Raw genomic sequence first — 24,675 nt, 5'->3', positions numbered from 1 at the left:
CTAGGGCCGCCGGCGAGCGCGACCGGCGGTACCTGGCCCTCGATATGTGCTGGCGGTACTGGGAGACGAGGACGCCGGTCCCATGGAGCGACGTGCATCTCCCCAACAACTGGTACCTCTCCGCGGACCGGGTCCCCGTCCCGCCGGTGCTAGCGAGCGGTCGAGCCAGGCGCAATGAGATCGAGCGCCGCCGCCGCCTCCTCCCCGATGATCTATTCCACGATGAGAGGTACGCCCCCGACTCCGTCTTGTGGGACACTTGGCTTCAGGACGAGCACGACGTGCGACGCGCGTCGTACTTCGCCGGCACGATGGCGGGGCCGCGGCAGGCACGTCGGGAGGTGCGCGGGTGTACGCGGGTGCGCGGCCTGACGCCCACGCCGTCTCCTTCCCCATCGCCACCTCCACCACCTCGCATGACAGCGGAGGAGGAGGCCCGGATCATGGCGCATGTCATGGACGACTCCATGCACACGCACGATGAGCGCCAATGGCCAGGCCTCGAGGAGACGATGGCCCTCTCTGCGGCCGGTGACGTCGCCATCCCCGAGCCAAAGGAGGAGGTGATGGAGGAGCCGCCGGTGGCCGCCTTCCAGCTGGGCCTGGTGGGCCAGGGGTGGACCTGGTCATGCACGGCGGAGCAGATGGCGGCCGCCGTGGGGGGCAACTGGTGCCCCACGCCGCCGCGGGCGCCGGAGCGCGACGCCTCGCCTCGAGAGGAGGTGGTGCAGGCACCGGCCACCTTCCAGCCCACCGCCCCCGTGCACCGCGGACTGCCGGCACATCTCTAGACGCCGCCGGACTACGTCGACCTCTGCAGCGACAACGACGACACCGACGGCCACTGAAGACGGCGACGGCCAGGGCATGGACGGGCGCGGCAGCAGCGCGCGGGTGGCTTTTTGTTATTTTGTTTTTATGTTAATTATGAAACTGGGCCATTTGAGTGCGGCGTGAAACTAGGGCCGTTTTGTGGCTGTGACCTTTATATATTTTTTAAATTTTTTTAAGTGCATTTATTTACTTTTTAGGCATTTTATTTAAGTTTTTTGTTTTTTTAATCACGTCCACCCCGGACATGATTTGGGGTGCGGCCGCGCGCTGGGCGCACCCACAACCCAATGGACAAACGCGGACATGGGCGATCGCATCGCCGCCCCAAGGGTGTGTTTGGTTTCTGTCACTGAGTGGAACGGCACGGGTCGGTTCCGTTCCCAGACCCCATTCCTGCGTTTGGATTGTCAAAGGAACCAGAACCACTCGATTCCAGGGAATGGCATATTCGCTGTTTATGCCGTTCCAAGCGGTACCTCGAAATCGAGCGGACCACGCGGAACCGCCCACTCCCACGACCTCCTTCCTCCCCCGCTACAGCAGCAAGGAGCCGCAGCCACCAATAACCACGGGGCATCCAGCATGAGCTGCCGGGCGCGTCCCATCCAACCGGCCGTCGCGCTTGAGCACGCGTCGCCGGGAGACGCGGTCGTGCGGTGTCAGGAGCGCGGCATCCAGCTGGCCGTCGCGCTTGAGCACGCGTCCCCGGGAGTCGCGGTGGTGCGACGTCGGAAGCGTCGCATCCAGCCGGGCGCCGCGCTTGAGCACGCGCCGCTAGGAGCTATGGTCGTGCGGCGTCAGGACTCAGGAACCGCTAGCTGCGGGGGGCGTCGCATCCAGCGGGCCGGCGTGGCGGCGTACAAGGACGCAGGATCCGCCCAGCGTCGGCGTGAGGGACAGGATGGATGGGGGTGGGAGGAAGCCCGAGGCGAGCTCCAGCCTCCCGACATCCTCCTCTTCAGCTAGCATGGTTACCGTGCTTTGGCGGCCGGTGCTTGGCTGCTTGCTCAAGGATGGTGTTGGCGTTGTAGGCAGCAGCAAGTTCAGATAAACTGCGCGGTTGTTGGTTCAGACTTCAGATTCATTAGCGTTCTGTCCTTGAGAACCATTCCATCCTATCTTATTCTCTTCTAGCTAAACACTGAGATGGAATCATTCCGTTCCTTAAAAATAGAACGGTTCCATGACATTTCATTTGGTTCCGAAACCAAACACACCTCAAAGGGACAAAATCCCGCCAAATTGGACGTCGGATCATGCGGTGGAGTTGGTCGGATGGTTCAGATCCATTTTTTTTTATTTTTCTATCACAGCCCCAGATTCTAGTGTAGTCCCCCCAAGCCCAATGGTCGGATGGTCGGATGGTCGGGAGGAGTACATATCCGTTTATCTGGAGTTGATGAGCAAGTATGTGGAGGCTTTGGCATTCGTAGACCTGAGACTGATCAACCAAGTCACTGGAGATGCGTGTACAATATGTGCAGAGAACAGGGTGCCGAATCAGTTCAGGTCTAGCAGCTTCGAAGAGGCTTCCTGGGGGCGTGAAAAGTTTATCAGTAAACGTGCTTTGAAAGATTCAGGGTATATCCGAGATAACCGCCTTGTTATTGAGTGTGTCATTACTGTGGTACACGAACTAAGGGTGTCTGAAAACAAAGAATCCTGCGAAATTGAAGTCCCTCCCCCAAATGCATTAGAGCATTTTGGCAAGATGCTGAAGGATAAGTCCAGAGCAGATGTGACCTTCGAAGTTAGAGGAGAAATGTTTCCTGCCCACAGGGCAGTGCTCTCTGCCAGGTCGCCAGTTTTCAAAGCGCAGCTAAGTGAACCCATGAAGGAGAACAAGATGCGGCACATAACCGTTGATCGCATGGAACCGGTGGTTTTCGAGGCTCTGCTCCATTTCGTTTACACTGATTCTTTGCCTACAATGGATGATCTTGACAGATCTGAAAGAAATGCCGTGGTCCAGCATCTATTTGCAGCAGCGGATCAATATGGTCTAGATAGGTTGAAGCTTATGTGTGAACGCATCTTGTGCCTGAACCTTGATGTCAATAATGTGGATGTTGTACTGCGTCTAGCTGATCGATACGACTGCCAGAAGCTCAAAGAAGCATGTGTTGACTTTTTGGTTCCTTCAGAGAGAATCGATGCTGTTGTGGCAAGCCGAATACGAGTCAATAAAGTTGGTTTCTCCCTCTCCATTAGCAGACTTGTGGGAGAAGAATACTCGTCCCCCCAAACGTTCCTTTTAGAACATGTGTAAGCTTCGGAGGAGAAGCAAGTTCAGTCAGCAGATGTGTTATCAGTACTTCTGTCAACAAAACCACTTGTATTGGTGATCGTAATTCCACCAGTAGAGTATTATGCTTGTCCAGGCCCTAAGTGTCTCTGCCCCCCAAAAAAAGTCTCACGATGTCTCTTTTGTCTTTTGGTTGAAACTGTTAGTGATATGTTGCCCATGCATGTTTAAGCGTGTAACTGGAGTATGTAGGTCCCTTTTAATTCTGCCTATCTTGTCAATGGTGTGGACTAAGAGCATCTTCAGCCGTTGCCCCCCCTCCAGGAGGCATAAAAATCGCCGCCTGGGGGCGAGCCGGCGGTATAATCGACTCTGGGGGTGATTGGGCACCCAGCCGTCCCCCCAGGCGCCGATGTCGGCCTAGTTTTCGGCCCACTTTCGGCGAAAAATGGCCCGATATCAGCGAGAATCGGCCCATATTCGGCGTGGTTCGGCGTGAATTCTCAACATAAATATTTTTTTATCACAAAGTTCATCACAGAAAATCAAAAGAAATCAAATAGTTCAACAAATAGTGCAACAACAAATAGTTCAATACAAATTATATAGTCAATAAAAACTCATATTTCATCACACGTCGAGCTAGGGGTCGCCCTTGATCCTCCACAGATGCTTCACCAGATCCTGCTGCAGTTGTTGATACATCTGTGGGTCTCGGATCTCCTGACGCATATTGAGGTAGGTAGTCTAGGTTGCCGGTAGCTGGTGATCAACTTCGGCAAGAGGACCCTGCCTGTAGTATGGTTCAGTGTCAAACACTGACTCTTTCTGCTCGCTCTCAATGATCATATTGTGCAAGATGACACGGCAAGTCATGATCTCCCACATTTGTTTTTTCGACCAGGTCTGAGCAGGGTACCGGACAACAGAAGTCGAGATTGGAGCACACAAAATGCCCGCTCGACATCCTTCCTGCAAGCCTCCTGAACCTTGGCAAAGTGGGACTTCTTGCCTCCTGGCACATCGTTTGAGATAGTCTTCACAAATGTCGATCATCTCGGATAAATGCCATCAGCTAGGTAGTACCCCTTGTTGTAGTGCCGCCCATTGACCTCAAAGTTCATCGAAGGAGAATGACCTTCAACAAGCTTGGCAAAGACAGGGGAGCACTGCAGCACGTTGATGTCATTGTGAGTTCCTGGCATACCAAAGAAGGAGTGCCAAATCCAGAGGTCCTGTGTGGCCACTGCCTCAAGTACCACACTGCAACCGCCTTTGGTGGCTTTGTACACCCCATGCCAAGCAAATGGGCAGTTCTTCTTTTTCCAATGCATGCCGTCGATGCTTTCAAGCATCCCAGGAAAATCCTCTTGTTGTATTCTGTGCTAGGATCCGAGCAGTGTCTTCCGCATTGGGTGTTCGCAAGTATTGCGGTCCAAACACTGCCACCACTGCCCTGCAGAACTTGTAGAAACACTCAATGGTGGTGGACTCGGTCATGCCCATAGTCGTCGAGTGAATCACCAGGAGCTCCATATGCAAGCATCCTCATCGTTGTCGTGCACTTCTAGATTGAGTCCAAGTTTGCCGGTGCAATCCTTCTTGCACTTGAAGTAGCTGTTGAACTCCCGGATGGAATTCACAATCCTGAGGAAAAGCTTTCGGCTCATCCGATAACAGCGCCGAAATACTTTGTCGTCGTGCAGTGGAGCGTCGGCGAAGTAGTAGGAGTAGAGCATGCAGTAGCCTTCCAGACGATGCCGGTCCTTTGCTTTCATCCGCCCCGGTGCCGAGCCATCTCTATGCGGCTTTTCATTGCTCGCGAGCAGGCCGGCGAGGACCATGAGATGTTCCTCTTCCTGGACGTAGGCATTGGCTTACTCCTCCATCAGCACGGCGAGCGCCTCCTCGTTGTACGAGTGCATTGCCGAGTAGGCAAATCGCTGAACACCTTGCGGGCGTGGTGGGTGCACACCTACCGGTACACTGCCGCTGCATGACCGGAACGCCGGAAAAATCGCCCGGAAGATGATGGAGAGGCTGCCGCGGCGAAACCTCTTCTCTTTTTCTGGCGGGGAATGGCCTATCTAGCGGTGGTGGGCGGTGGGCGGCGCCGGGATCGGCAGGGTGGTAGCCGAGCGCGCGGGGGGTGGGAGGCGAATCTGGACGATTTGGCTTGACTTTTTCGCCTGACCGTGTGGGCCAGGTGTGTTTTTCCCTTGCGTCGGAGCCCCGGAGAGACCCCTAGTGCGCCGGGTTCGGCCTGCGATCGCCGGACCCAAAAACGGGCCGAGCCGGCGGATTTCGGCGTCTCGGGGGCGCGACTGGGGCGGTTTTTCGGCGCCGGCGCATAAAAAGTCGTCTTTGGCCATTTGCTCTGATTCGCAACTTTGGGAGCAGTGGATTTAGTTCACGGTCGATCTCACAAATGTGAGAGAATCTCTAGCAGACCCATATAACCCCGACCCGCAAAACTCGCTTATATCTCGCGGAAAAACAGTTTTGCGGGCCGGCGCGGCTGCCGGCCGAGCAGACCCCGCATAGCGGAACTGTTTATAGTTTCGCTTTACAGTTCTGCTATGCGGGGTCTGCTCGGCCGGCGCACCCGCAAAATAGATGAGTTTTTATCTGAATTTGACACATATACCACATATTCAGAATTGTTAATCCAATATAAGATAAAATGTCAAATATTATAATAATTATTGAAATCACCGAAGCAAACTAAATAATTCAATACAAAACTTGTCCCAAATAACATATGAATTAAATGAAATGAATGCAAAAATGGAATGTGTTACTGCCCAGCCTTTTGCCAACGGTGCTCAATGAGATCCTCCTGAAGCTGAAAGTGGGTGTTTGCATTTTCATTCTCCCAATAGGTATGAAGTTGGTTTCTAGTTGGTTTGACACGGCTACCCACATTATCGTAGAAGAACTCGATGTTCATGCCTCTCTCATCTTCAAGAATCATATTGTGAATAATAACACAACATGTCATGATGTTTTTCAAGGATCGTTTGTCCCAAAAATGAGCAGGACCACGAACAATGGCAAACCTAAATTGCAAAACCCCGAATGCTCTTCCAATATCTTTTCGGACAGCCTATTGTACCCTTGCAAATTCACATTATTTCCTAGTTTTGGGGTCTTTGATGCTCTTGACAAATGTGCACCAAGAAGGGTAGATATCATCTATAAGATAGTACCCCTTTCTGTATTCATGCCCATTGATAGTGTAGTGATGACCCACAAGTATAGGGGATCTATCGTAGTCCTTTCGATAAGTAAGAGCGTCGAACCCAACGAGGAGCAGAAGGAAATGATAAGCAGTTTTCAGTAAGGTGTTCTCTGCAAGCACTGAAATTATAGGTAACAAATAGTTTTGTGATAAGGTAATTTGTAATGGGTAACAAGTAATAAAAGTAAATAGGGTGCAGCAAGATGGCCCAATCCTTTTTGTAGTAAAGGACAAGCCTGGAGAAACTCTTATATAAAGGAAAGCGCTCCCGAGGACACATGGGAATTATCGTCAAGCTTGTTTTCATCACGCTCATATGATTCGCGTTCGGTACTTTGATAATCTAATATGTGGGTGGACCGGTGCTTGGGTACTGCCCTTCCTTGGAAAAGCATCCCACTTATGATTAACCCCTCTTGCAAGCATCCGCAACTACAAAAGAAGTATTAAGGTAAACCTAACCATAGCATGAAACATATGGATCCAAATCAGCCCCTTACGAAGCAACGCATAAACTAGGTTTAAGCTTCTGTCACTCTAGCAACCCATCATCTACTTATTACTTCCCAATGCCTTCCCCTAGGCCCAAACAATGGTGAAGTGTCATATAGTCAACGTTCACATGACACCACTAGAGGAAAGACAATATACATCTCATCAAAATATCGAACTAATACCAAATTCACATGACTACTTATAGCAAGACTTCTCCCATGTCCTGAGGAACAAACATAACTACTCACAAATCATATTCATGTTCATAATCAGAGGGGTATTCATATGCATAAAGGATCTAAACATAGGATCTTCCACCAAATAAACCAACTAGCATCAACTACAAGGAGTAATCAACACTACTAGCAACCCACAGGTACCAATCTGAGGTTTTGGGACAAAGATTGGATACAAGAGATGAACTAGGGTTTGAGATGAGATGGTGTTGGTGAAGATGTTGATGGAGATTGACCCCCTCCCGATGAGAGGATCGATGGTGATGATGTTGGTGATGATTTCCCCCTCCCGAAGGGATGTTTCCCCGGCAGAACAGCTCCGCCGGAGCCCTAGATTGGTTCCGCCAAGGTTCCGCCTCGTGGCGGCGGAGTTTTGTCCCGAGAGCTTGCTTATGATTTTTTTCCAGGGCGAAAGACTTCATATAGCCAAAGATGGGCAGCGGAGGCCTGCCAGGGGGCCCACGAGACAGGAGGACGCGCCCAGGGGGTAGGGCGCGCACCCCCACCCTCGTGAATGGTGGGTGGCCCCCCTCTGGTGCTTCCTTCGCCCAATATTTTTTATATATTCTAAAAATGACTCCCATGGAGTTTCAGGACTTTTGGAGTTGTGCAGAACATGTCTCTAATATTTGGTCCTTTTCCAGCCCAAAATTCCAGCTGTCGGCATTCTCCCTCTTCATGTAAACCTTGTAAAATAAGAGAGAATAGGCATAATATTGTGACATAATGTGTAATAACAGCCCATAATGCAATAAATATCGATATAAAAGCATGATGCAAAATGGACGTATCAACTCCCCCAAGCTTAGACCTCGCTTGTCCTCAAGCGGAAGCTGATATCGAAAAATATGTCCACATGTTTAGAGATAGAGGTGTCGATAAAATAAAATACGGACATGAGGGCATCATGATCATTCTTATAACAACAACATATATATATATATTGTCATATGATTTCTTATGATAAAGTAACAATTCATTCACAATTTCAAGTATGAATCCGAAACTTCATTGAAAACTAACAAACTATAATCTCAGTCATTGAAGCAATTACAATTTATCATAACATCAGAAAGAGTCAATATACGAGCTTTTCAGCAAGTCCACATACTCAACTATCATTTAGTCTTTCACAATTGCTAACACTCACGCAATACTTATGGGTATGGAGTTTTAATCGGACACAGAGAAAGATAGGGGCTTATAGTTTTGCCTCCCAACCTTTTACCTCAAGGGTAATGTCAACAATAATAGTTCATGAAAACTCACATCCAATTAGCTATATATACCAGGATCTTTCCAACACACAGTGCTTGCCAAAGGATAAAATGTAAAAAGGAAAGGTGAAGATCACCATGACTCTTGTATGAAGTATAAGACAAGAATAAAAGATAGGCCCTTTGCAGAGGGAAGCAGAGGTTGTCATGTGTTTTTATGGTTGGATGCACGAAATCTTAATGCAAAAGAATGTCACTTTATATTGCCACTTGTGATATGGACCTTTATTATGCAGTCCATCGCTTTTATTTCTTCCACATCACAAGATCGTATAAAGCTTATTTTCTCCACACTAATAAATCATACATATTTAGGGAGAAATTTTTATTGCTTGCAATAACGACAACTTACTTGAAGGATCTTACTCGATCCATAGGTAGATATGGTGGACTCTCATGGCAAAACTGGGTTTAAGGATATTTGGAAGCACAAGTAGTATCTCTACTTGGTGCAAAGAATTTGGCTAGCATGAGGGGGAAAGGCAAGCTCAACATATTGGATAATCCATGACAATATAATTTATTTCAGATGTAAGAAAACATAACCCATTACGTTGTCTTCCTTGTCCAACATCAACTTTTTAGCATGTCATATTTTAATGAGTGCTCAAAATCATAAAAGATGTCCAAGATAGTATATTTATATGTGAAAACCTCTCTTTCTTTATTATTTCCTATTAATTGCAACGATGACCAAAACTATGCTTGTCAACTCTCAACAACTTTTATTCATCATACTCTTTATATGTGAAGTCATTACTCTCCATAAGATCAATATGATCTCTTTATTTCTTTTTATTCTTACTTTTATTCCCTCAAGATCATAACAAGATAACCAAGCCCTTGACTCAAAACTAATCTTTATTATATATGGCTCGCGGACTCGATTACATAGAAGGATCACAAAGAAAAACTCAAAACTAGATCATACTAAACTTTATTCTACTAGATCAAGATATTACCAAAAGGATTGAACTAGAAAAACGGTAAAGATAAAAGTGTGATGGTGATACGATACCGGGGCACTCCCCTAAGCTTGGCAGTTGCCAAGGGGAGTGCCCATACCCGATACTCAGTTCTCTTTTGGTGGTAGTGATGATGGAGTTGTTGATGATGTAGGCTTGTCGTCCATCTTCCAAGGCATAGGCTCACCATCATAGAAAGATGATCGAGTCTCTGGGATCCTCGAATCTACAGCCAAACTCATCCTCTTGAATCTATATTCATACTCACAGTTTTGGTTTTGCAGGTCATAGATCTGGGCTTGGAGGTGCTCGATTTTCTCGTGAAGCTTGAAGATGGTCTTCACAATGTCCTTGCCATCCAGCTTGTGCTTGCTGGTGAACTCCGCGATCATCATGTGGTTAGCGTCGAGTCTGCGTTCCACCATCCCCTGGCACTTGAAAACTTGTTGCTCCATTACTTCGAGTCTTGTATCCACGCTTCCATCCCTCCTTGGTTCCTCAACATCGCGGATGTGCAGCACCCCCTCATGCAACTCAATGGTTTCAGGGTGTTGCAGCAGCTCCGCGAGGTAGGGGTTGATGACCCTCTCGAAAAACTTATCCTTGGGGGCACTTGAAGACGTCATGGTGATCTAGATCTGTCATAAAAACAACTCGAAACAAAGACAGGAGATATTTGCGTGGTAAGGTGGTCAAAACCTCCGGGAGATTATATAATGATTTGTTACCGACCAAAAGAAGTATCGTGCAAGAAAATGGAGTCCGGAGGGCACACGAGGTGCCCACGAGGCAGGGGGCGTGCCTTCCACCCTCATGGATGACTCGTGTCCTTTCCGGACTGCTTCTTATTTTCCTATTTTCTTAAATATTCCAAAACGGAGAAAAAATGCCATTTGAACTGTTTTGGAGTCGGTTTACTTACTGTACCACATACCTCTTCCTTTTCAGAAGCTGAAACGTTCGGGAAGGTGTCCCTTATATACTCCTCCGGGGTTACGGTTTCAATTACATTAGTTTCAACATTTATAGGATTACCTGAGATATAATGTTTGATTCTTTGACCATTCACTACCCTCGGATTTGTGCCTTCGAAGTTGTTGATTTTTATGGCACCGAAATGATAGACCTCCTCGATAACGTAAGGACCTTCCCATTTAGAGAGGAGTTTTCCTGCAAAAAATCTTAAACGAGAGTTGTATAACAATACATAATCACCTACATAAAACTCACGTTTTTGTATCCTTTGTCATGCCATCTTTTAACCTTTTCTTTAAACAACTTGGCATTTTCATAGGCCTGGGTTCTCCATTCATCAAGTGAGCTAATATCAAATAGTCTCTTCTCACCGGCAAGTTTGAAGTCATAGTTGAGCTCTTTAATGGCCCAATATGCCTTATGTTCTAGTTCGAGAGGTAAGTGACATGCTTTCCCAAAAACCATTTTATGGAGACATACCCATAGGATTTTTGTATGCAGTTCTATAGACCCATAATGCATCATCAAGTTTCTTGGACCAATTCTTTCTAGATCTATTAACAGTCTTTTGCAAAATTAATTTAAGCTCTCTATTACTCAGTTCTACTTGACCACTAGACCGAGGATGATATGGAGATGCAATTCTATGATTAACATCATACTTAGCAAGCATTTTACGAAAAGCACCATGAATAAAATGTGAACCACCATCAGTCATTAAATATCAAGGGACTCCAAACCTCAGAAAAATAACTTCTTTAAGCATCTTAACAGAAGTGTTATGATCGGCACTACTAGTTGGAATAGCTTCTACCCTCTTAGTAATGTAATCAACAACAACTAAAATATGTGTATATCCATTAGAGGAAGGACACGGTCCCATATAATCAAAGCCCCAAACATCAAATGGTTCAATAACAAGTGAATAATTCATAGGCATTTCTTGACGCCTACTAATATTACCAATTCCTTGACATTCATCACAAGACAAGACAAACTTAGGGGCATCCTTGAAGAGAGTAGGCCAATAAAAACTGGATTGCAATACCTTATGTGCAGTTCTATCTCCAGCATGGTGTCCTCCATAAGCCTCGGAGTGACACTTGCGTAGGATTTGTTCCTGTTCATGCTCAGGTATACAATGTCTAATAACCCCATCTACTCCTTCTTTATAAAGGTGTGGGTCATCCCAGAAGTAATGTCTTAAATCATAGAAAACCTTTTTCTTTTACTGGTATGTGAAACTAGGTGGTATAAATTTAGCAACAATGTAATTAGCATAATCAGCATACCATGGAGCAGTACGAGAAGCATTTATGACAACTAATTGTTCATCAGGAAAGCTATCATCAATAGGTAGTGGGTCATCAAGAACATTCTCTAACCTAGAAAAGTTGTCTGCAACGGGGTTCTCAACTCCCTTTCTATCAATAATATGCAAATCAAATTCTTGTAGTAGGAGAAACCATCTAATAAGTCTAGGTTTAGCATCTTTCTTTTCCATAAGGTATTTAATAGCAGCATGATCAGTGTGAACAGTTATTTTAGAATCAACAATATAAGGTCTAAACTTATCACAAGCAAATACAACTGCCAAAAATTCTTTTTCAGTAGTAGCATAATTTCTCCGGGCACTATCTAGAGTTTTACTAGCATATTGGATAACATTTAATTTCTTATCAACTCTTTGTCCTAAAACAGCACCTACAGCATAATCACTAGCATCGCACATAATTTCAAAGGGTAAATTCCAATCAGGAGGCTGAACAATAGGTGCAGAAATCAAAGCTTTCTTAAGTATTTCAAATGCTTCTACATAATCACCATCAAAGACGAAAGGAACATCTTTTTGTAAAAGATTAGTCAGAGGCCTAAAAATTTTCGAGAAGTCTTTAATGAACCTCCTATAAAAACCGGCATGACCAAGGAAACTTATTATACCTTTAATGTCCTTAGGACACAACATCTTTTCAATAGCATCAAATTTAGATTTATCAACTTCAATACCTCTTTCAGAAATTTTATGCCCCAAGACAATGCCTTCATTAACCATAAATTGGCACTTCTCCCAATTCAAGACAAGATTAGTTTCTTCACATCTATGCAAAACTCAATCAAGGTTGCTTAAGCAATCATCAAAAGAAGTTCCATATACAGAAAATCATCCATGAATACCTCAACAATCTTTTCACAAAAGTCAGAGAATATAACTGTCATGCATCTTTGAAAGGTAGCAGGTGCATTACATAAACCAAAAGGCATACGTCTATAAGCAAAGCTACCAAAAGGGCAAGTAAAGGTGGTCTTTCCTTGATACTCTTTTGACACAGGTATTTGAGAGAAAACCAGAATAACCATCTAGAAAGCAAAAGTGTGTATGTTTAGATAATCTTTCTAGCATTTGATCAATAAAAGGTAAAGGGTAATGATCCCTTTTAGTAGCTTTATTTGGTTTGCAGAAATCAATTACCATTCTATAACATGTAACAATTCTTTGTGGGATCAATTCGTCTTTATCATTAGGAACAACAGTAATACCTCCCTTCTTAGGGACACAATGGACAGGACTTACCCACTGACTATCAGCAACGGGATAAATTATACCTGCCACAAGAAGCTTTAATATTTCTTTTCTTACCACTTCTTTCATCTTAGGATTTAACCGTCGTTGGTGATCAACAACCGGTTTAGCGTCTTTCTCCAATTTTATTTTGTGCTGGCATAGAGTGGGACTAATGCCCTTAAGATCATCAAGAGTATATCCAATAGCAGCACGGTGCTTCTTCAGAGTTTTCAATAATTTCTCCTCTTCTTGCTCTGAAAGGTTAGCACTAATAATAACAAGATATATCTTCTTTTCATGAAGATAAGCATATTTAAGAGTATCAGGTAGTGTTTAAGCTCAAACATGGGATCACCCTTGGGTGGAGGAGGATCCCCTACAATTTCGACAGGCAAGTTGTGTTTCAAAATAGGTCCCTGTTTAAAGAATACTTCATCTATTTCCCTTCTTTCATTCATAAACATATCATTTTCATGGTGTAGCAAATATTGTTCTAAAGGGTCATTAGGAGGCACAACAATAGAAGCAAGACCAATAATTTCATCTTTACTAGGCAATTCTTTATCATGGGGTTGTCTACGAAATTTAGCAAAATTAAAAGCAAGAGACATATCCCCTAAACCAACAGAAACAATATCCTTTTTGCAATCTATCTTAGCATTAACAGTATTCAAGAAGGGTCTACCAAATATAATGGGACAAAAGTCATTTTGTGGGGAACCAAGAACAAGAAAATCAGAAGGATATTTAACTTTCCCACACAAGACTTCAACATCTCTAACAATCCCAATCGGTGAAATAGTATCTCTATTGGCAGGCTTAATTGTAACATCAATACCTTCTAACTCAGCAGGTGCAATATCATGCATAATTTTTTCATATAAAGAATGAGGTATTGCACTCACACTAGCACCCATATCACATAATCCATGATAGAAATGATCTCCTATTTTAACAGAAATAATAGGCATGCCTACAACAGGTCTATGTTTATTTTTAGTATCGGGTCTAGCAATTCTAGTAGCTTCATCACAAAAGTAAATAACATGCCCATCAATATTATCAGCCAAGAGATCCTTAACCATAGCAATACTAGGTTCAACTTTAATTTGCTCAGAGGGTGTAGGTTTTCTAGTATTAGTCTTATGAACCACAGTTGAAGATTTAGCATGATCCTTTATTCTAACAGGGAAAGGTGGTTTCTCAATGCAAGCGGTAGGAACAATAGGATCAACATTATATGTGATAGTCTTTTCTTCAACTTTAATAGGTTAAACTACTTTTACTTCAATGGGAGGATGATATTTAAGCCACTTCTCCTTAGGGAGATCAACATGAGTAGCAAATGATTCACATAAAGAAGCTACTATCTCCGAGTCAAGTCCATATTTAGTGCTAAATTCACGAAAAGCATCAGTATCCATAAAAGATTTAACACAATCAAACTTAGGTGTTATACCTGACTCCTTACCGTCCTCGAGTTCCCAATCTTCAGAGTTGCGTTTAATTCTTTCCAATAAATCCCATCTAAATTCAATAGTCTTCATCATAAAAGATCCAGTACAAGAAGTCTCGAGCATGGAGCGATTATTGAGAGAAAGCCGAGCATAATTTTTTTGAATAGTAATTTCTTTTGAGAGCTCATGATTGGTGCATGAATATAACATTGACTTAAGCCTCCCCCAAGATTGAGCGATGCTTTCTCCTTCGTGAGGACAAAAATTATATATATAATTACAATCACGATGAACCAGATGCATAGGATAAAACTTCTGATGAAATTCCAATTTCCATCAGTTGTAGTTCCATGATCCAATATCATCACATAGCCTAAACCATGTCAATGCATTTCCCTTCAAAGATAAAGGGAAGACCTTCTTATTGATAACATCCTCGGGCATACCTGCAAGCTAAAATAATCCACATACTTCATCCACATATATTAGATGCAAATCGGGATGCAATGCTCCATCTCTTGTAAAAGGATTATCTAGCAGTTTCTCTATCATACCCGAAGGAATTTCAAAGTAAACATTTTCAGTAGGTTCAGTAGGTTGAGGAGCAACTCTTTGCTCTACTGGTCTAGGTGAAGATACCCTGAACAAGCCCCTCAAAGGATTACTTTCCATAGTAACAAGTGACAGTAAATTTCAGCACACTATATAAAATTTTCCTTACCAAATTCCACCTACCAAAGGCGCTTCACTCCCCGACAACGGTGGCAGAAAAGAGTCTTGATGACCCACAAGTATAGGGGATCTATCGTAGTCCCCTCAATAAGTAAGAGTGTCGAACCCAACGAGGAGCAGAAAGAAATGATAAGCAGTTTTCAGTAAGGTGTTCTCTGCAAGCACTGAAATTATAGGTAACAGATAGTTTTGTGATAAGGTAATTTGTAACGGGTAACAAGTAATAAAAGTAAATAAGGTGCAGCAAGACATCCCAATCCTTTTTGTAGTAAAGGACAAGCCTGGACAAACTCTTGTATAAAGGAAAGCGCTCCCGAGGACACATGGGAATTATCGTCAAGCTAGTTTTCATCACGCTCATATGATTCGCGTTCGGTACTTTGATAATTTGATATGTGGGTGGACCGGTGCTTGGGTACTGCTCTTCCTTGGACAAGCATCCCACTTATGATTAACCCCTCTTGCAAGCATCCGCAACTACAAAAGAAGTATTAAGGTAAAACCTAACCATAGCATGAAACATATGGATCCAAATCAGCCCCTTACGAAGCAACGCATAAACTAGGGTTTAAGCTTCTGTCACTCTAGCAACCCATCATCTACTTATTACTTCCCAATGCCTTCCCCTAGGCCCAAACAATGGTGAAGTGTCATGTATTCGACGTTCACATGATACCACTAGAGGAAAGACAACATACATCTCATCAAAATATCGAACGAATACCAAATTCACATGACTACTTGTAGCAAGACTTCTCCGATGTCCTCAGGAACAAAAGTAACTTATCACAAATCATATTCATGTTCATAATCACAGGGGTATTAATATGCATAAAGGATCTGAACATAGGATCTTCCACCAAATAAACCAACTAGCATCAACTACAAGGAGTAATCAACACTACTAGCAACGCACAGGTACCACTCTGAGGTTTTGGGACAAAGATTGGATACAAGAGATGAACTAGGGTTTGAGATGAGATGGTGTTGGTGAAGATGTTGATGGAGATTGACCCCCTCCCAAGTAGAGGATCGATGGTGATGACATTGGTGATGATTTCCCCCTCTCGGAGGGATGTTTCCCCGACAGAACAGCTCCGCCAGAGCCCTAGATTGGTTCCGCCAAGGTTCCGCCTCGTGGCAGCGGAGTTTCGTCCCGAGAGCTTGCTTATGATTTTTTTTCCAGGGCGAAGACTTCATATAGCCAAAGATGGGCACCGGAGGCCTGCCAGGGGGCCCACGAGACAGGGGGACGCGCCCAGGGGGGTAGGGCGCGCCCCCCACCCTCATGGATGGTGGGTGGACCCCCTTTGGTGCTTCCTTTGCCCAATATTTTCTATATATTCTAAAAAAGACTCCCGTGGAGTTTCAGGACTTTTGTAGTTGTGCAAAATAGGTCTCTAATATTTGCTCCTTTTCCAGCCCAGAATTCCAGCTGCCGGCGTTCTCACTCTTCATGTAAACCTTGTAAAATAAGAGAGAATAGGCATAAGTATTGTCACATAATGTGTAATAACAGCCCATAATGCAATAAATATCGATATAAAAGCATGATGCAAAATAGACGTATCATGTAGTTGCAAGCAGGAGCACCTCTAGCAAGCCTAGCAAACAAATGAGACCGTTGCGACACATTGATATCATTGAGAGTACCCGGCATACCAAAAAAGTAATGCCAAATCCATAGATCCTCGGATGCTATGGCCTCTAGCACAATTGTTGAATCACGAGACATGCCACAATACATTCCCTGTCATGCCTTCTCGCAGTTTTTCCAAGTCCAATGCATATAATCAATGCTTGCTAGCATGCCAGGCCAACATATTCTCTCACTTGATGCCATCAAATTTTTTGTGTCTTCCTCGTTGGGTGCCTAGAGATATTCACGACCAAAGACACAGATGATCACTTTAGCAAACATACGCACTGATTTAGTTGTAGTATCTTCACCAATGTGAAGGTACTCATCGGCATAGTCAGCCGGAATGTTGTATGCAATTACCCGCATAGCTGCCGAGATTTTTTGCTACGCACTAAATCCCTTCAAGCCCGCGGCATTTCTTCTTTGAGTAAAGTACCGACAATTGGCCTCGCAAGCTTGCACTATTTTTACAAAGAGGAGTCAGCGCACTCAGTACCTTCTCCGAAAGAGGTGCGGCGGATATGTTGGATTGTCCGTGAAGTATTCTTGCATCAACATCTCGTTCCCGAGATGGCGATTTCAAGGAATGCAAAGACGGCCAACGGTCGATCCTCGCCGTCTCTTTCGGTTCTCATCTTCAGGCTCCTTCACGGCGAGGGCCATCACCAACATCTGTTGCCGATGGTTCTCAAGTAGCGTCTCAATATCCGAGTCGTCCGAATCGGACAGATCCTCGAGCAAGAACCTCATGTGAGGGCTCAATTCCATCTAAATTCACAAATACGAACGCCCCATGAACCAACTATGCATAGCGCATCCCAAAGCACAAGCAGAAGTACTCACCGGCGGCTCGGGCGGTGGATCTCGGGGCGACTCGGCTCGGCAGATCCAGGGATCCAGTGAAGCGGCTAGGTGGAACAGGGTGAGGGGCGCCCCCGTGGTGTGATTTCGTCCGCAGATTTGGCCAGAATCGCCTGTGGTGGATGGGCGGAACCAATAGTGGGCGGCTGCGGAAGGGGGTAGGGAACGGACGCGGGCTGAAATGTCCCTCCCTCCAACCACTTTTCTGGGATACGGGGCACCATTGGGTCGAGGGGGAAACCTGCACTTTTGCGGGTTGGAGATGGGATTTTACCGCGCCCCTCAAAAAAGTTTACGGGTCCGACGCGTTTACAGTGTCTGATCGGGCAACATTTTTCGCGTGGACCCATATTTTGGAGGTTATTTTATGGGCCGGGGCATTATACATGATCTGCTAGAGATGCTCTCAGAAGTGGTAATCCTTGTGATTCAGGAGATTTGCTAGCATGTGGTAGTGCTGAACTGATGACCGTTCAGTTCCTATTGTCATCTGTGGGTTGCATATACTTTTGTTGTTGGGCTGTTTGTGGCATCCTTTTTGTTTGATTTAGGCCTCCTTGATTTGTAGGAATTTTGTAGGTATTCTATGGGATAGAGTTTTCAAAGGAAAAGTTCCTTTCGAGACCTTTGGTTTGTAGGAACGAAGGAATCAACCCTTCATATTTCAATGAAAAATAAATATTAGTCTAGACTCAATGAAAAAATTTCTATGAAATGTCATCTCAATTCCTATGATCCTTTATTTCTATGATATTTCTATCCTATGAACCAAAGGATGCCTAAAGGATGGATAATGTGAACTTTCGTTAGAGCATCTATAGTCGGACTTGGCAAATCCGACCCCTCAAACGCCCGCGGACGTGCCCGGGCGTGTCCGTGGACAGTGGCCGGTCACGCCTCAAATATTTGATTCTACAACCAGACACCTCAAATTAGAAACCCCAAATCCATATTATTGAATGCAATGTGAAACCTAATCTAAGCAAAGCTCGCTTGGTTCCGCCGTGCGCATGTCCGGCGGCTGGCTGTGCTCCCTAGAGTATTGGTCCAATCACCGGCAAGGTAGAGTAGAGCATGGGACACGATCCGTCTCACAGAACTAAGGCGCTGCCGTCTCCAATGCACATACTCTTCCTCGTTGGAGCCCGAAACCTGAACGGCACTGGTGGATGTCAGATCGAGATGGATCTGTCCTGGGACGAGCCGACGACATCCACCACGATGTGGTTGCGACGCCCAGACTACTGCACCATACGGATCACCGGAGAATGCGACTCTGCCTCACCGACGTCCACTGCCACGAGGGCTACCGCTACCTCCCGCACCCGGTGCCCGCACTGCGGGCACACCGCGCCATGTTTGTGTCGGACGTCACCCATTATGCGTCCATGGCGTCGGCGCATCAACGGAGGGATTGCGCGTCCGCCATCGCTTTCGGACGCCAGACGGACCCCACCGCCTCCGGTGAGGCAGTGAAAGACACCTAGCGCCAGATCCATGTGCCATTTGGGCGGACGCAATGGATTCCCGATGGAAGGAGTCCGAGCGCTGCCTCTCACGGGCCTCCTCCCGGGAGTGATGAAGTGCAAGTTGGACGACCATCTCCTCCTCACGGCCACGTGGGATGAGCTCGGGGTTGAGGGATCTTGAGGGGAAGGATTCGGATCCGTTGCCCGCCATGCCGGAGATGGCCGGAGATCACCGGGATGGGAGCTTGGGTGACAGAGGGGAGTGGAGTGAAGTGGCTAGGGTTTGATCCGGCGAGCGGATGAGAAGGAATATATGTGTAGTCGGGTGGGCCTCGGGTCCAACGTGGCGAACGCGCCCGAGCACCCCCATATCCGCCTCAGATTTGGGCTAGATCTTAGCGGTGCAGGTCAGTCCAGGCGATTTGAGGCTCGTTTGAGGCACCCATCTGGATCGAATTTTCATGGCCAGTCAGTGATCGAGCCATCCGTCAGGGCGCTTGAGGCGGATTTGGGGTGCACGACTATAGACACTCTTAATGGTTTCTGTGTTCGATGACCAGAGAATAATCACAATCATCGATGGCTAAGTCAACTTTTGTTTGCGTGTGAGAATAATCACAAGTTCACAACCATCGATGGCTAAGTCGGGCCTTGACTTGTCTGTTGCAAGTCATACAATCTTTGCCGTAACTAGTCAAAGCATGTTCATGAAAAAAATGAACAAAACAAGGCACCAATAGGTGCCAATTTATTCAGCTCATAGACATTGTACATCAAAAGTTACAAGATCTGCCAGCAAGTAGAAGGGGAGGAACATCGGTGAGGGATCCTGGACTAAGGGGTCCTCGGGCGTCTGGCCTGTTGGACATGGGCCGGACAGTTGGGCCATAAAGATACAAGACTAAATATTCTCTCACCCATGCCCGGATGGGACTCTCCTTGGCGTGGATGGCAAGCTTGGCGTTCGGATATGAAGATTCCTTTCTCTGTAACCAACTTTGTACAACCCTAGTCCCCTCCGGTGTCTATATAAACCAAAGGGTTTAGTCCGTAGAGGCAAGGACAATCATAATCAGATAGGCTAGACTTCTAGGGTTTTAGCCATTACGATCTCGTGGTAGATCAACTCTTGTAACCCCCATACTCATCAATATTAATCAAGCAGGACGTAGGGTATTACCTCCATCGAGAGGGCCTGAATCTGGGTAAAACTTCGTGTCCCTTGTCTCCTATTACCATCAACCTCAGACGCATAGTTCGGGACCCCCTGCCCAAGATCCGCCGGTTTTGACACCGACATTGGTGCTTTCATTGAGAGTTCCACTGTGTCGCCGTCAGAAGGTTCGATGGCTCCATCCATCATCTGGAACGATGCTGCCCTAGGGGAGGTTTTTTTCCTGGCCAGATCTTCGTATTCGGCGGCTTCGCACTGCGGGCCAACTCGCTTGGCCATCTGGAGCAGATCGACAGGTACGCCCCAGGTCACCAGATTAGATTTGGAAACCTAGACTATGTCGCTGATATCCGAGGAGACTTGATCTTCCAAGGATTCACGACCCCAACCTCCGCTCTGGCCTTAGAGCCAGAGCGCCTTGCTAGTACCAAAGACAGGATTTCTAAACCCGCCGGACTATTTGTGGCCACTAAGCCCAGTACGGGAGTGCTAGAGGAAGCAGCGTCACCGGCATCCATCGCCAAGCCGGACTCTTCCCTGGACGATGGCTTCGAATTCTCGGAATCACCATTGTCTGAGCTCAGCCATGGAATTCCCTTCCCACCATACTCCACGAATTCTTTTCTCCCTCAACAAACCTCGCCTTTAAGGGAGGCTCTGTACTTGATGCGATCCCTCGTAATTACATGGGAGCAACATCCGAGCTACGCCCAGCCCGGACTAAGGGCTGAGAGCGGGGAATTTTACGTCCCACCCACCACCCACTTCATCGCCACAGTAGAGGACTTAACTGACATGATCGATTACGGCTCCGTATACATCGACAATTTGGACGACGATGTCGGAGAGGAGCAAGACGAAAACTCACCGTCTACCGGACGCTGGACGGCCACCTCTTTGTATGACGTGTACATGGTGGATGCACCCAAGGAGGGTGACACCGATAAAGAGAAGAATCCAGCAGAGGACTAACCTCCTGAGATACAACAAAAGTGCCGACGCCGCTGCTCTAAATCACGTCGCGGCAAAGATAACAATACCGACACGGGAGAAAACAACACTCCGGACGATGCCGAAGACCAAGAAAACCCGGTCGAGCAAATCTCTGAACAAGACAACCGGGAGGATGGGTGAGTTAGCCCTGATGAACATGCTGCAAACAAAGACTCGGAGGACGGTAATCATCTTCCACCCTCCGAGGATGAGGTGAGCCTCGGCGACAAAGACTTTATCGTGCTTGAGGAACCTCTCGAGTAGGACAACCTGATTTCTACTACACAACCTTGTTCTTGTAGACGTTGTTGGGCCTCCAAGTGCAGAGGTTTGTAGGACAATAGCAAATTTCCCTCAAGTGGATGACCTAAGGTTTATCAATCCGTGGGAGGCGTAGGATGAAGATGGTCTCTCTCAAGCAACCATGCAACCAAATAATAAAGAGTCTCTTGTGTCCCCAACACACCCAATACAATGGTAAATTGTATAGGTGCACTACTTCAGCGAAGAGATGGTGATACAAGTGCAATATGGATAGTAGATAATGGTTTTTGTAATCTGAAAATATAAAAACAGCAAGGTAGCAAGTGGTAAAAGTGAGCACAAATGGTATTGCAATGCTAGGAAACAAGGCCTAGGGTTCATACTTTCACTAGTGCAAGTTCTCTCAACAATAATAACATAATTGGATCATATAAATATCCCTCAACATGCAACAAAGAGTCACTCCAAAGCCACTAATAGCAGAGAAAAAACGAAGAGATTATTGTAGGGTATGAAACCACCTCAAAGTTATTCTTTTTGATCGATCTATTCAAGTGTCCATAGTAGAATAACACGAAGCTATTCTTTCCGTTCAATCTATCATAGAGTTCGTACTAGAATAACACCTTAAGACACAAATCAACCAAAACCCTAATGTCACCTAGATACTCCAATGTCACCTCAAGTATCCGTGGGTATGATTTACGATATGCATCACACAATCTCAGATTCATCTATTCAACCAACACAAAGAACTTCAAAGAGTTCCCCAAAGTTTCTACCGGAGAGTCAAGACGAAAACGTGTGCCAACCCCTATGCATAAGTTCAGGAGGTCACGAAACTCGCAAGTTGATCACCAAAACATACATCAAGTGGATCACATGATATCCCATTGTCATCACATATAAGCACGTGCAAGACATACAACAAGTGTTCTCAAATCCTTAAAGACTCAATTCGATAAGATAACTTCAAAGGGAAAACTCAATTCATCACAAGAGAGTAGAGGGGGAGAAACATCATAAGATCCAAATATAATAGCAAAGCTCGTGATACATCAAGATCGTACCACCTCAAGAACACAAGAGAGAGAGAGAGATCAAACACATAGCTACTGGTACATACCCTCAGCCCCGAGGGTGGACTACTCCCTCCTCGTCATGGAGGGCGTCGGGATGATGAAGATGGCCACTGGAGAGGGATCCCCCCTCCGGCAGGGTGCCATAACGGGTCTAGATTGGATTTTGGTGGCTACGGAGGCTTCTAGCGGCGGAACTCCCGATCTATTCTGTTCCCCGATGTTTTTAGGGTATATGGACATATATAGGCGAAAGAAGTCGGTCAGGGGAGCCACGAGGGGCCCACGAGGGTGGGGGCACTCCTAGGGGGGCAGGTGCGCCTCCCTGCCTCGTGGCCACCTCGAAGCTTCCTTGACGTCTACTCCAAGTCTCCTAGATTGCTTCCGTTCCAAAAATAACTCTCCCGAAGGTTTCATTCTGTTTGGACTCCATTTGATATTCCTTTTCTTCGAAACACTGAAATAGGCAAGAAAATAGCTATTTGGGCTGGGCCTCCGGTTAATAGGTTAGTCCCAAAAGTAATATAAAAGTGTATAATAAAGCCCATAAACATCCAAAACAGATAATATAATAGCATGGAACAATCAAAAATTATAGATACGTTGGAGACGTATCACGGCCCGTCCTATCTCGCCGTAAAGGCGGAGACAAAACTGCTTAGGGATACACGTATGACCTGCGGCAAGACCTGAAGAATAAAGCAGGTCCGGCCAGATCGATCTACGGATCACAGGGGCGTGCCCCAACGCGTGACGATGGCTGTCAAGCCGAACATGGCAAGCACAATCATGTCCGAGCCGAAAGTCGCAGACGGACCCCATTCGCACTACGTCACGATCTGGCCCGATATAGAGGTGCCGCACAACCCATCTGCTTCACTGATGAAGTAATGGAACATGAATTCCCGAAAGGGTTGAAACCCGGGAATGTCGAATCATATGAGGGAACCACAGATCCCGCAGTATGGATTGAAAACTTTATTCTCCATATTCATATGGCCCGCGGCGATGATCTTCATGCCATCAAATATCTCCCCCTAAAACTCAAGGGGCCATCCCGACACTGGTTGAACAGCCTGCCTAAAAACTCCATTGGCAGTTGGGAGGACTTGGAAGAAGCCTTCCTTGACAACTTCCAAGGTACATATGTTCGACCTCCGGATGCCGACGACTTAAGTCACTAATTCAACAGCCCGGAGAGTCAGCCAGGAAACTCTGGAGTAGGTTCTTAACCAAAAAGAACCAGATCGTCAACTGTCCGGATGCTGAAGCCCTAGCGGCCTTTAAACACAACATCCGGGATGAATGGCTCGCCCGACACCTTGGCCAAGAAAAGCCGAAGTCCATGGCAGCCCTCACGACACTTATGACCCACTTTTGCGTGGGCGAAGATAGCTGGCTAACCCGTAGCAATAACAATGCAAACAAACCTGGCACTTCGGAAGACAGAAATAGCAACAGCAAGCCCCGATGCAATAGACACAAGCGTCGAAGCAACGGTGACAATACCGTCGACATGGCGGTCAACACCGGATTCAGTGGCTCCAAGTCCGGTCAGCAGAAGAAGCCATATAAAAGAAATAACTAGGGTCCTTCCAGCCTGGACCGCATACTTTGTCGGTGTTCTTGGAACGAGGGTCCCCAGACTTGCCTGCCTGCGGCCCACGGCATGGCTTCGCTAGCAAGCATGTACGTCCCATCTTCATCAACAAGGAATCAAGACCCTCGCGAGGGGCAAAGCCTCGCGAGGCGGGCGACACAAGACCTCCTCAGGAGCAGCCTCACCAGGATGGCTCATGAGGGGCGGAGAGTTCAAGGCGAGGAAAACCTCGCGAGGTTCTCGTGACGTAAGCCATGACGATCGAGACCGGGCGTGTGCCAGGCGGGCGTCAGCGCGTGCAGCGTCCTTGTTTCCTCTTTGGTGCTAAGGGGGCAAGTGCAGGCGTGGAGTACCGAGGCATCAAGCAAAGGTTTCCATATTGGTGCAACGAGACCAAGACCAGAAGGACGGCAAGACGGAGGTCACCGTGGATCCAAAGATGGCATCACCACCAGAGGCTTTGGCAGGCGAATACTGCTTTTGTCAGGATAGCTTGTACTAGCTGTTCCCTTTCAAATTGGCCGTTGTTGGCTCCCTTCCCGGTCAATATTTGGGGAGAGGACCAGGGCCACT

General features: G+C 46.4%; 1 pseudogene; it reads left to right on the top strand.

The window, feature by feature from the left end:
* The first annotated feature begins 1,137 nt into the window (after positions 1 to 1,137).
* Positions 1,138 to 3,222, top strand: LOC123153058 (BTB/POZ and MATH domain-containing protein 2-like; annotated as a pseudogene).
* Positions 3,223 to 24,675: the final 21,453 nt, after the last annotated feature.

Source organism: Triticum aestivum, chromosome 7A, assembly GCF_018294505.1.
Source record: "Triticum aestivum cultivar Chinese Spring chromosome 7A, IWGSC CS RefSeq v2.1, whole genome shotgun sequence".
Taxonomy (NCBI): domain Eukaryota; kingdom Viridiplantae; phylum Streptophyta; class Magnoliopsida; order Poales; family Poaceae; genus Triticum; species Triticum aestivum.
Note: the sequence above shows the minus strand (reverse complement) of the source record. Positions and strands in the feature narration are given on the sequence as shown.